The following is a 9660-nucleotide window of genomic DNA, read 5'->3' as shown; positions in this document are numbered from 1 at the left end:
TCCATGATGGAATCAACGGCCAGCACCTCGGTGGGCGGTCACTAGCTAGGAAAGCCCTCAGAGCCGGCTATTACTGGCCGACCATGCAGCAGGACGCCAAAGAGTATGTCAAGAAATGCGACAAATGCCAGCGTCACGCCGACATGCACCTGGCACCACCAAACGAGCTCAAATCTCTCTCCTCACCTTGGCCTTTCTCTACGTGGGGAATGGACCTCCTCGGACCTTTCCCGGTCGGATCCTACCAAAACAAATACCTGGTGGTCGCTGTAGATTACTTCACAAAATGGATAGAAGCTGAAGCGCTCGCTAAAATCACATCCCAAAATGTACTCCGATTTTACAAGAGGAACAAACTCGCTCGATTCGGAGTACCACAGGCGATAATAACCGACAACGGCACCCAGTTCACGGACAGAAAATTCCAGGAATTCGTGGCCAAACTCGGGACAAAGCAACACTTCACTTCGGTCGAGCACCCCCAAACCAACGGACAGGCTGAAGCCGCCAACCGGGTCATTCTCCGTGGATTGAAGAGAAGGCTGGGCGAAGCGAAAAAAGCTTGGGTCGAAGAACTACACAGCGTCCTCTGGGCATACAGGACGACCCCACATTCAACCACGGGCGAAACACCATTCAAGCCAACCTATGACACCGAAGCCGTGATCCCCGTGGAGATCCGAGAACCGTCTCGTCGGACTGAGTCACCTCTCGAGGAAGAACTCAACGACGAAGCCATGAGAGAAGAGCTCGACATGGTCGAGGAGATCCGAACAGGATCCTCCCTGCGAGAAGCGAAATTGAAACAACAAATAGCGTTAAGACATGACACCAAAGTTATCAAGCGCTCCTTCGAAGTCGGAGACTTAGTGCTCCGTAGGAACATGAAAGATTCACGCGAAGGAAAACTAGCCCCGAACTGGGAAGGCCCGTACCGAGTTTACGACAGAACCGAAAACGGCGCGTATTACCTCGAGAACCTACTCGGTGAAAAACTCGCTCGACCTTGGAACGCTGAAAAACTCAGACGCTACTACAATTAGAAACAACCTAACGCTACTCGGCCGCTCGTAACGAACACGAGGAAAGCTGGGCAAGGACTCGCGCCATGGTACAAGCGCGTATGTTCCACGACAGCTTCAGTCGGATAACCCTACCAGGAGGCAAAGCCGACTACGCGGCGGGCCTTACACACAGACCCTCCGCGGAAGTACCTGCACGGCAGAACCCCAGCTCGCGATGGGATCGTTCACGCCGCGAGCACCTGGCCCCGACCGCGGCCTCGAGCTCGCTTATAGCGCACACCTGCTCTGCGCACCCGGACCGTTCCCCACACGCCCGGGCCATAAACCTCGGTCGAGCACAAACATAATTCGAGCATAAACATCAAAACATATCCAACGATAAAAATCAGATAAACACAAATAAATGTTGAAGCATAAAATACTGAATGGTATTAAAATCCGACCAACCTGGCCGAGAAATCCAAATATTACAAACATTATCCGGGCATTGCCCCATTAAAAACATTGGCACACAGGCCACAAAACATTGGCACGCAGGCCACAAAACTGGCACACAGACCACAACCAAAGTTAAACAGGTCAAACATCACCATCCTCATCCTCGGCACCGTTGTCCTCACCCGGGGACTCTTGCTCGTCTTCCCAGTCCTCGAACTCCGGGTTTGCATCAATTCGCCCGTCCACGACCTTATGATAGGGACCAATGCCCTTCGTCACCAGGCGCGGATTGAGGACTTTCAGCTGATCCACTGCACCTTTGAAACCGACCCCCAAGGTAGCAACACAGTCAACCTCCAACTCCCTCACCTTGCCCAAAAGCTGAGAACGCGTCACCAAGGCTTTCTCGTCTTCATCCTCCTCGGCAGCAGGGAGATGAGCCCTCTCCAACTCAGCAACTCGCTCGCGGAGCCTTTTTCCCTCGGCCTCCAACTCCGCGACCTTATTCTGTTCTTTGACGAGGTCCTCCACTATGCCGCTCTGGACCTCATACTTGTCCTTGTACTGTTCGAACTCGTGCTCTAACTCATCATATTTAGTCTGGAGAGCATCGTAGTCCTTTTGAGGACAGACATTTTGAGCATTGAGAGCCAAGGCCAAGGCGGCCACCCTCATCATCCCTTCGAGGTCCTCGGACAGGTCCTTGTCTCGAGCCACCCGGTCCCGCCTGACAATGTGCCTCACCTCCTCGCGCTCGAGAAGCACATTCTTCTTTGAGAAGATTCCCCTATGCAGAGTACAAGAGGGCAGCACTATATCTTCATCGGAGGGGTTGTCAATGATAAGAGGACGAAGCTCCGCGGTCCCTTCATTCTTTTGCTTCTTTCCGGCTGGAGAACCACGCGAGGTCGTCCCGACTGACGAAGGAGAGCCACTGTCGGGGGCACCCGCGGCAGCCGCCTTGACCTCCTCGACCCGCGATCGTTTCCCAGACGCTTTGGCGGCCCCCTTGTTCTTGGCCCGCATCTTCGTAACTTTGTCGTGCAAGTCGACCATTTTTCCCGCAAAATAAAGAGTTAGAACCAAAAAGGTGTTGTGTTAACAAATAATAGTTATCTCACCTAACAAAATCATAGCGTCCCCGTAACTTCCGCACTCGAGGACAGCTTTGGTGTTGATGTGCCGAGGCTCCAGCATAGGGCCTCCATCTTCCTCGAATAGGGGATCCCCGTTGGGATATGTACATATTGCCGGTCTAAACCCGTCCACAAAAGAAGCGAGCCGCTGATACCCCCCCTGTATCGCGCTCATTGAGATCCTCGTCCCGGAAGATGTAATAGTCGGTCCCACGCTCGAAATGGTCAGGTTGCCACTCTAACGGGAACCGGGCAGCTGGGCCCACTCTCCTCACCCCATCCTCAATATACTCGCGCTCCTCGAACAAATGATTCTCGGCATCAGGAGTGAGCGGCTTAATTATAAAATACCGACTCTTAAAATGCTTGACAGAGTCCTGGTAAATGGCGAACAGCTTCTTCGGCTGCTTAAACGACACCCAACTCCACTTGCCGTTCGGATCACGCAACCTCTGCAAATGAAAAACTCTGAAGAAAAGGGGCAGAGTCGCTTCGACCTCCAAGTACCCGCATACGATCTCAAAGGCCCTTAAGAACGCTAAAGCGTTGGGATGAAGCTGAGACGGGAAGAGGCGCAACCAACTGAAGACACTTTGTTGCAAATGAGTGAAGGGGAGACGGAGACCAGCCTCCTTAAAGACGAACTCATACATTGCGAAACGGGGCCCGGGAAATTGCGAGCAGATCCTCTGGTGAGATTTGGGCACAAAGGCGCCCCAAGAAGGCTCCTCGTCTTGGTCAAGGTCCTCGATGACGTTAAAGGCTTCCTTGGGACGACTCGTGAAGCGCGATGCAATCATCCTCGGAGCAACGGCCACCCATTCTTCAAGTGCCCTAGGGGAGGTCTCGACGACGGGAGCGTTCTCTTGCGAGCCAACAGCTTCGTCCCCATCTGAAATGTCGAAGACGACATCATCCTTGTTCTCGTCGGCCATTTACCTGAAAAGCAGAGGAAACCGTGAATTCGACTGGTCAAATCCACCCTTCCACCGCAAGTCAAGTGAAAGGGCGAGGAAAAGGGACGAGGAAAACTCCCCCAATCGTCAAATGGCCGACGAGCTAAAGTGCCCTCAGAGCATATACGTCGCATGCAGCGGAGGTCGGCAAACTCATGCCCTCGCCGAGACGTGCAACCTCCACTGCTCGTGGCCTTCATACTACTCTCTAGTAATCCTAAAAGCTGGACGTCTCATTCAAACGTTCTAGCTCCGTTCACTCAAAACTCACTCGGCAAACGCACGGGAGAAACGGTTATCTTTTAGGTTTACTCGGCTAATTAATAAACCCTTCTCGTCACGCTCATCAATCATGCTCGCCTCACTCAAAACTAATACATAAAACTTAAATAAAAACACGAAGGAGACGAAGAACTTACTTGGAGAAAGCGAAGAAGATATGAACGAGACGAGGAGGAGAGCAGTGAGCGGATCTTGAAGGCTTGGGAAATGTTAAGTGCCAAATGAGTGACCTCCTCACTCCTTATATAGGGAAAGAAGGCCAAAGGGTGTCATGATGGCCTAGGCAGCCTAGGAGACGCCATCATTGCCTACACCCCAAAGACGGCTCCCTCCACGAAAAGCTGCCACGCGTCCCAAAGATCTTGAGAACTCCAAAAGACGCCGTCTACTTTCATCCCTAGAAACGGCGCAGTAATGATTACAGCCTGTACAGCTGACACCTGTCAATCACGCTAACGAGTGACAAACAATAAGGTTAAAAACCGAGGACAACAGACGACAAAGCCCTCGAGGAACCCAGGACTTGGAATCGTTGCCCGTGCTCAGCTAAACCTCCTCGTTAAAGTCATCACCCTTATAAGGCTAACGACTTAGGGGGCTCCTGTTCTGGACTGGGCCGAGCAGGCCCAACCCTTGCCTGTTCTGGACTGGGCCGAGCAGGCCCAACCCTCGTTGCCAGGCGAGCAGGCCCAACTCCCTTGGGCCCGATTACTAGCAACCGATAAGGGCTGCCCCTCGCGAAGACCCTGACCGAGCAGGCCCAAATCTTTGGGCCCACTCACTGGATAACCGCCGAGAGTTATCCACGCACGAAGACCACGCGTCACGTCTTAGCGAAGGATTCGGTCAACCATCTCCGAACCCTACGCTATGTGCATCCAGAACGTGAGTCTCCTGCTGACTCAGCCCTAGCATGGGACGTTCTGGCAGTTCCCTAGCACGTGGGCCTCCAGTTGGATTTGGCCCAATTAGGGAACCTTGGCCCAGCGCTGGGGGCTATAAATACCCTCTTTCACTAGAGGGTCAGGTATTCTATTCTTAACTAAAAACCTCATTCTCTGATAGCTACTGACTTAAGCATTGGAGAACCTTGCAGGTACCCCCCCCATCTTGCTCTTCAAGCTAGATATTGCGCCTTGACGATTCTCCTGATCAGGTACGATCAACAACCAATTACAATTACGACATAAAATACAAAGGAGCTTTGTAGAAATCGTAAAAACAACAATTGGAATGAGTAATATTGCCATATGAAGACCACCTCCAAACCAAAAACTTGATGCTCCAAACCATATTATTAATGTTCCACACTTCCTCCCTAAAACAAAAAGCATTCCTAGTTAACAAAATTATCCAAGATGTGGCTAACCAAAGCACCCCCAATTTTCCGCTATTAATCTTTTTTCCACGGCTCAAAGAATGCCAATTCACAAAAAAAGAGGCGCAATCTTCCTCCATCCAACCCGAAAATCCCACCCACGAAGCAATTTCATTCCAAACCAACTTAATCACAATACACTTAGAAAACAAATGATCCACCTCTTCCACATGAGCTTCACAAAAATTACAATTTAAATTATTATTAGTGAAAGCAATACCTCTATACACCAATAAATCTTTGGTAGGTAACCTATTCAAAAAGAGCCTCCAACCGAACGCTTTTATCTTATACGGAACATCCGTTTTCCAGAACAAATTAAAGGCCTCTTCACCCTTAGACGGAGGACCATAAGAGATACGCCTAGAAGCATACAAACCATAACAAGAAGCAACCGAGTAACCTTTTTCCAAATCCAACGACCAAACCGCACCATCCTTCGAAGTATTTAAACTACCAAAGGAGTCCAATAAATTCTTCAACACCGAAAGTGAATTTAAAAAGTCCGCGTCCCTACCCACAATCGAAATGCCAAGATCCCCCCAATTCCAACATCCATTGTTCCACCACCCATAACCGCTACCGAAACTTTTTTCAAAGAAGAAGCCAAAAAAAGATCCGGAAAATCCTCCTTTAAAAAACAATTATTCAACCAACAAGCCTCCCAAAAAGGGGTATTAAAACCATTTCCAACAATGAAATTGCAAGTCGAAACAATGGGATCAATATCTAAAGGATTAGAAGAAACACAACTAACCTTTAAAATATCTCTCCACCAAAAAGAGGAGGAAGCAAGCTTGGAAGCACCTTCATCACAAATAATTTGCAAACACAAATCACCGTACCGGGCCTTTAACACATCTAACCATAATGACTTATGGCCTTGCACTATCCTCCACCTCCATTTGTTCAAAAGAGACAAATTGAACTCGGCAATATTTTTTTATCCCAAGCCCACCTTTCGCGAGAGGAAGAGTCACTCCTTTCCATCCAACCCAATGAATAATTTGTTTATCTCCCCCACCTCCCTATAGAAAGTTACTTTGAATCGCCGTCATCGCTTTTACCACACTAGCCGGCATTTTGTAAAAAGACATAGTAAAGATAAATAACGGACTCAAAATAGACTTCAAAAGAGTTAACCTCCCTCCGAGATTAAGAAATCTAGCATTCCAACCGGATAACTTCTTTTTCATCTTCTCCACTAAATGAGCCCATGCCGCTTCCTTCCTAGGATTGCTACCAATAGGAATACCAAGAAACAAAAAATTGTTATTTTCAACCCTACAAGAAAGATAATAAGCCGCGGTATCCAAAAAAAGAGGAGACACATTAATACCAATCAACTTGCTTTTGTGAAAGTTTATGCCAAGACCCGACACAAGTTCAAAGGATCTCAACACAATCTTTAAAGCCTTTATATGTTTCCAAGTCCCCGTTCCGACCAACAAAGTATCGTCCGCAAATTGTAGAATGTCCACCTCACATCTTCTTTTAATAACAAAAGACTCAAATTCACCAACCTCTATAGATTTTCTAACTAGTCTAGTAAGAGCCTCCGTCACCAAAACAAAGAGAAAAGGAGATAACGGATCACCTTGTCTTAAACCTCTATTAACAACAAATTCCTTTGTTGGACTACCGTTAACCATCACCGACATATTGCTCTTAAAAATCAATAATTCCATCCACTTCCTCCATTTAGCTCCAAAACCCATTTTGACCAAAAGATAACGAAGAAAGTTTCACGATACTTTGTCATACGCCTTTTCAAAGTCTACTTTGAAAAGAAGACAAGAACCTCCCTCCTTTCTCGCATAATCAACTACCTCATTAGCCACTAGAACTCCATCAAGCAAATGCCTACCCGGAACAAACGCACTTTGGCAATGCGAAACTACGGAATTCAACACATGTTTCAATCTACCCGCCAATAATTTTGCCACCACTTTATACATACACCCTACCAAGCAAATCGGCCTATAATCATCCAAACATAACGGATTTGAACCTTTCGGAATCAAAGCTAAAAAAGAAGAAGTGATTACCTTAGACAATTCGCCTCCATTGAAGACATGTTCAAAATACCTCAAAAAGTCCCTTCTCAAGATAGGCCAACACTTTTTAATAAAAAGGAAGGAGTATCCATCCAAACCCGGACTCTTAGAACCACCACAACAATTAATAGCCTCCAAAATTTCCTCCTCTTGAAACTCTCTCAAGCCATCCTTTCTCCTCCTCACTTATGCAATCAAAATTAATCCCGTCAAGCCTCGAATTGCCCTCATCAAATCCACCAAACTTACTAGAGAAATGATGAACAACTTCCTCCTTAATCCCTTCCACCGAATCTAACATGCCTCTAGAAGAATTAATAGGACCAATGTGATTATGATTTCTATTTTCCTTCATAACTTTGTGAAAAAGACCGCTATTGGAATCCCCCTCCTTAAGCCATCTCAATCTAGATTTTTGAACAATCATGTTCTCTTTAATTCTCAACCTTGTCCAAAACCTACTTGTTGCTTCCTTTCTCCCTTTAATAATCTCGGGATGAAGATCCTCCGCTTCCACTTCCAACCTATCATCACCAAAATTAATTGCTCTCACTCCTTCCTCTATCTCCACATCAATCTTGCCAAACACCTCCTTGTTCCACCACTTTAGCCTATTCTTCAAACGGAAAAGTTTCTCTTTCAAAACATAATCTCCTCTCCCTTCCACCTTAAGGTCATTCCATTCCTTTTCAACAAAAGAGTAAAACGAGTCGAAAGAAAACTACTCATTGTTAAATTTGAACGGTTTAGGACCCTAATCATTTTTATCCACTTCTAGCCAAATAGGACAATGGTCGGAAATGTCTCGATTACCCACAAATTTCCCCACCACTCCCCATTCATTCACGACATTCTCCGAAAGAAGGAATCTATCAATCCTACTCATCGAGTTTCCGCTATACCAAGTGAACTTTTTTCCTTTGCAAGGAACGTCCACCAACAAACTTTCATCAATAAAATCCACAAATTCATTAATCTCAATGGAATTGGCACTAGAATTAGAAACCATGCCCCTACCTCTCCTCTCCATACGATTCTTGGTAGCGTTAAAGTCTCCCCCTAAAATCCATTCTCCGTCCTTATGCTCCTCCTTCAACTCCAAGATCCTCCTCCACAAAACTCTCTTCTTAGACAACTCACAAGATGAATAGATATTAACCAAATAATAAAATTTATTAGACTTCAAGAACTTGATACCAAGAAATCCCTCACCTTTGAAGCTAGATATCACCTCCATGTTCTCATTCTTTCACAACGTTAAAAGTCCGCCCGATCTACCAACCGAATTTGAGTATGAATAACCAATGTTATTATTCCTCCAAAAACTTTTTGCCATCCAATCTTGGATATGCACTATCTTTGTTTCTTGGATCAAAAAAATGTTCGCCTTACTCTTCGTTATTAAAGCAGTAACTCTTTTTCTTTTCAAAGCACTACCCCCCCCCCCCCCTCTTATGTTCAAAGAGCCAATTAACATAATGGACCTTTGTTATTCTCCTTCCTACTTACCCTTCGAGAAGTTGCCTCCTCTTCCAAAACCTCCAACTTCTTCAAAACCGCCTCTTCCTCTCCATGATTAACAACACCCAAAGCTTCCATGGCTTTCCAAATTTTAGAACCCGACTCACAATCAAGATTACCCCACAACCTGAAATTTTTTCTAGCAATGTCTCCAAAATCGCTAAAGACAGAAGAAGAAAATCCTTGGCTAACGCCCAAGGAATGAGTCGGTTCTGTTTTCGCAATAGAACTTGCAGTAACCAACGTTCCTCCCACACCAGAAGCAGTTTTACTATAAACAACCTTCATACCAGCCCCCTTCAGCTCTTTTAATTTATTCTTATTCACCGACAAAAGGGACTTTTTGTGAAGAGAACCTCCCGCCTCAGCAATCTTTTTGAAACTTAATTTCCTTAAAGACTGTTTCTTCCTCTTCTTTACTTGATGAACAGCACCATCAAAAGATAATGGAAATGGAATCACGCCTCCTTTCCCCCCTGCTGTAGCCTCACCACCGCGGTCCTCCTTGCCTACCTCCTCGCAAAAAGATTTTACTCTGTGAATATGCTGCTGCACTGAATTAGGAACAAAGGAAGATGAAGTTGAAATCGACTCGGAAGCTACATCCCGATCCTTCCTGGGAGAAATAATGTGCCCTTGTGAAGAGGAACCGTGCCTGACCATCGACGGAATTGGAAGAGTAATTGTATTAGCGACTACAGCAGAGAAATTCCCATGTTTCCTTGGAAAAACGTCCCTATCAGACCTTTGGCTCTCCACATTCTGCACCAAAACTTCCCCACCCGCCATGTCCTCCTTGCCTAATCTAGCAGCCCCTGTACATGCAGCACTCCCATTAGCAGCCGCAGACACAGACTGCTTAACAGA

The sequence above is a fragment of the Vicia villosa genome, unplaced genomic scaffold, assembly GCF_029867415.1.
Source record: "Vicia villosa cultivar HV-30 ecotype Madison, WI unplaced genomic scaffold, Vvil1.0 ctg.000939F_1_1, whole genome shotgun sequence".
In the NCBI taxonomy this organism is placed as follows: domain Eukaryota; kingdom Viridiplantae; phylum Streptophyta; class Magnoliopsida; order Fabales; family Fabaceae; genus Vicia; species Vicia villosa.
Note: the sequence above shows the minus strand (reverse complement) of the source record.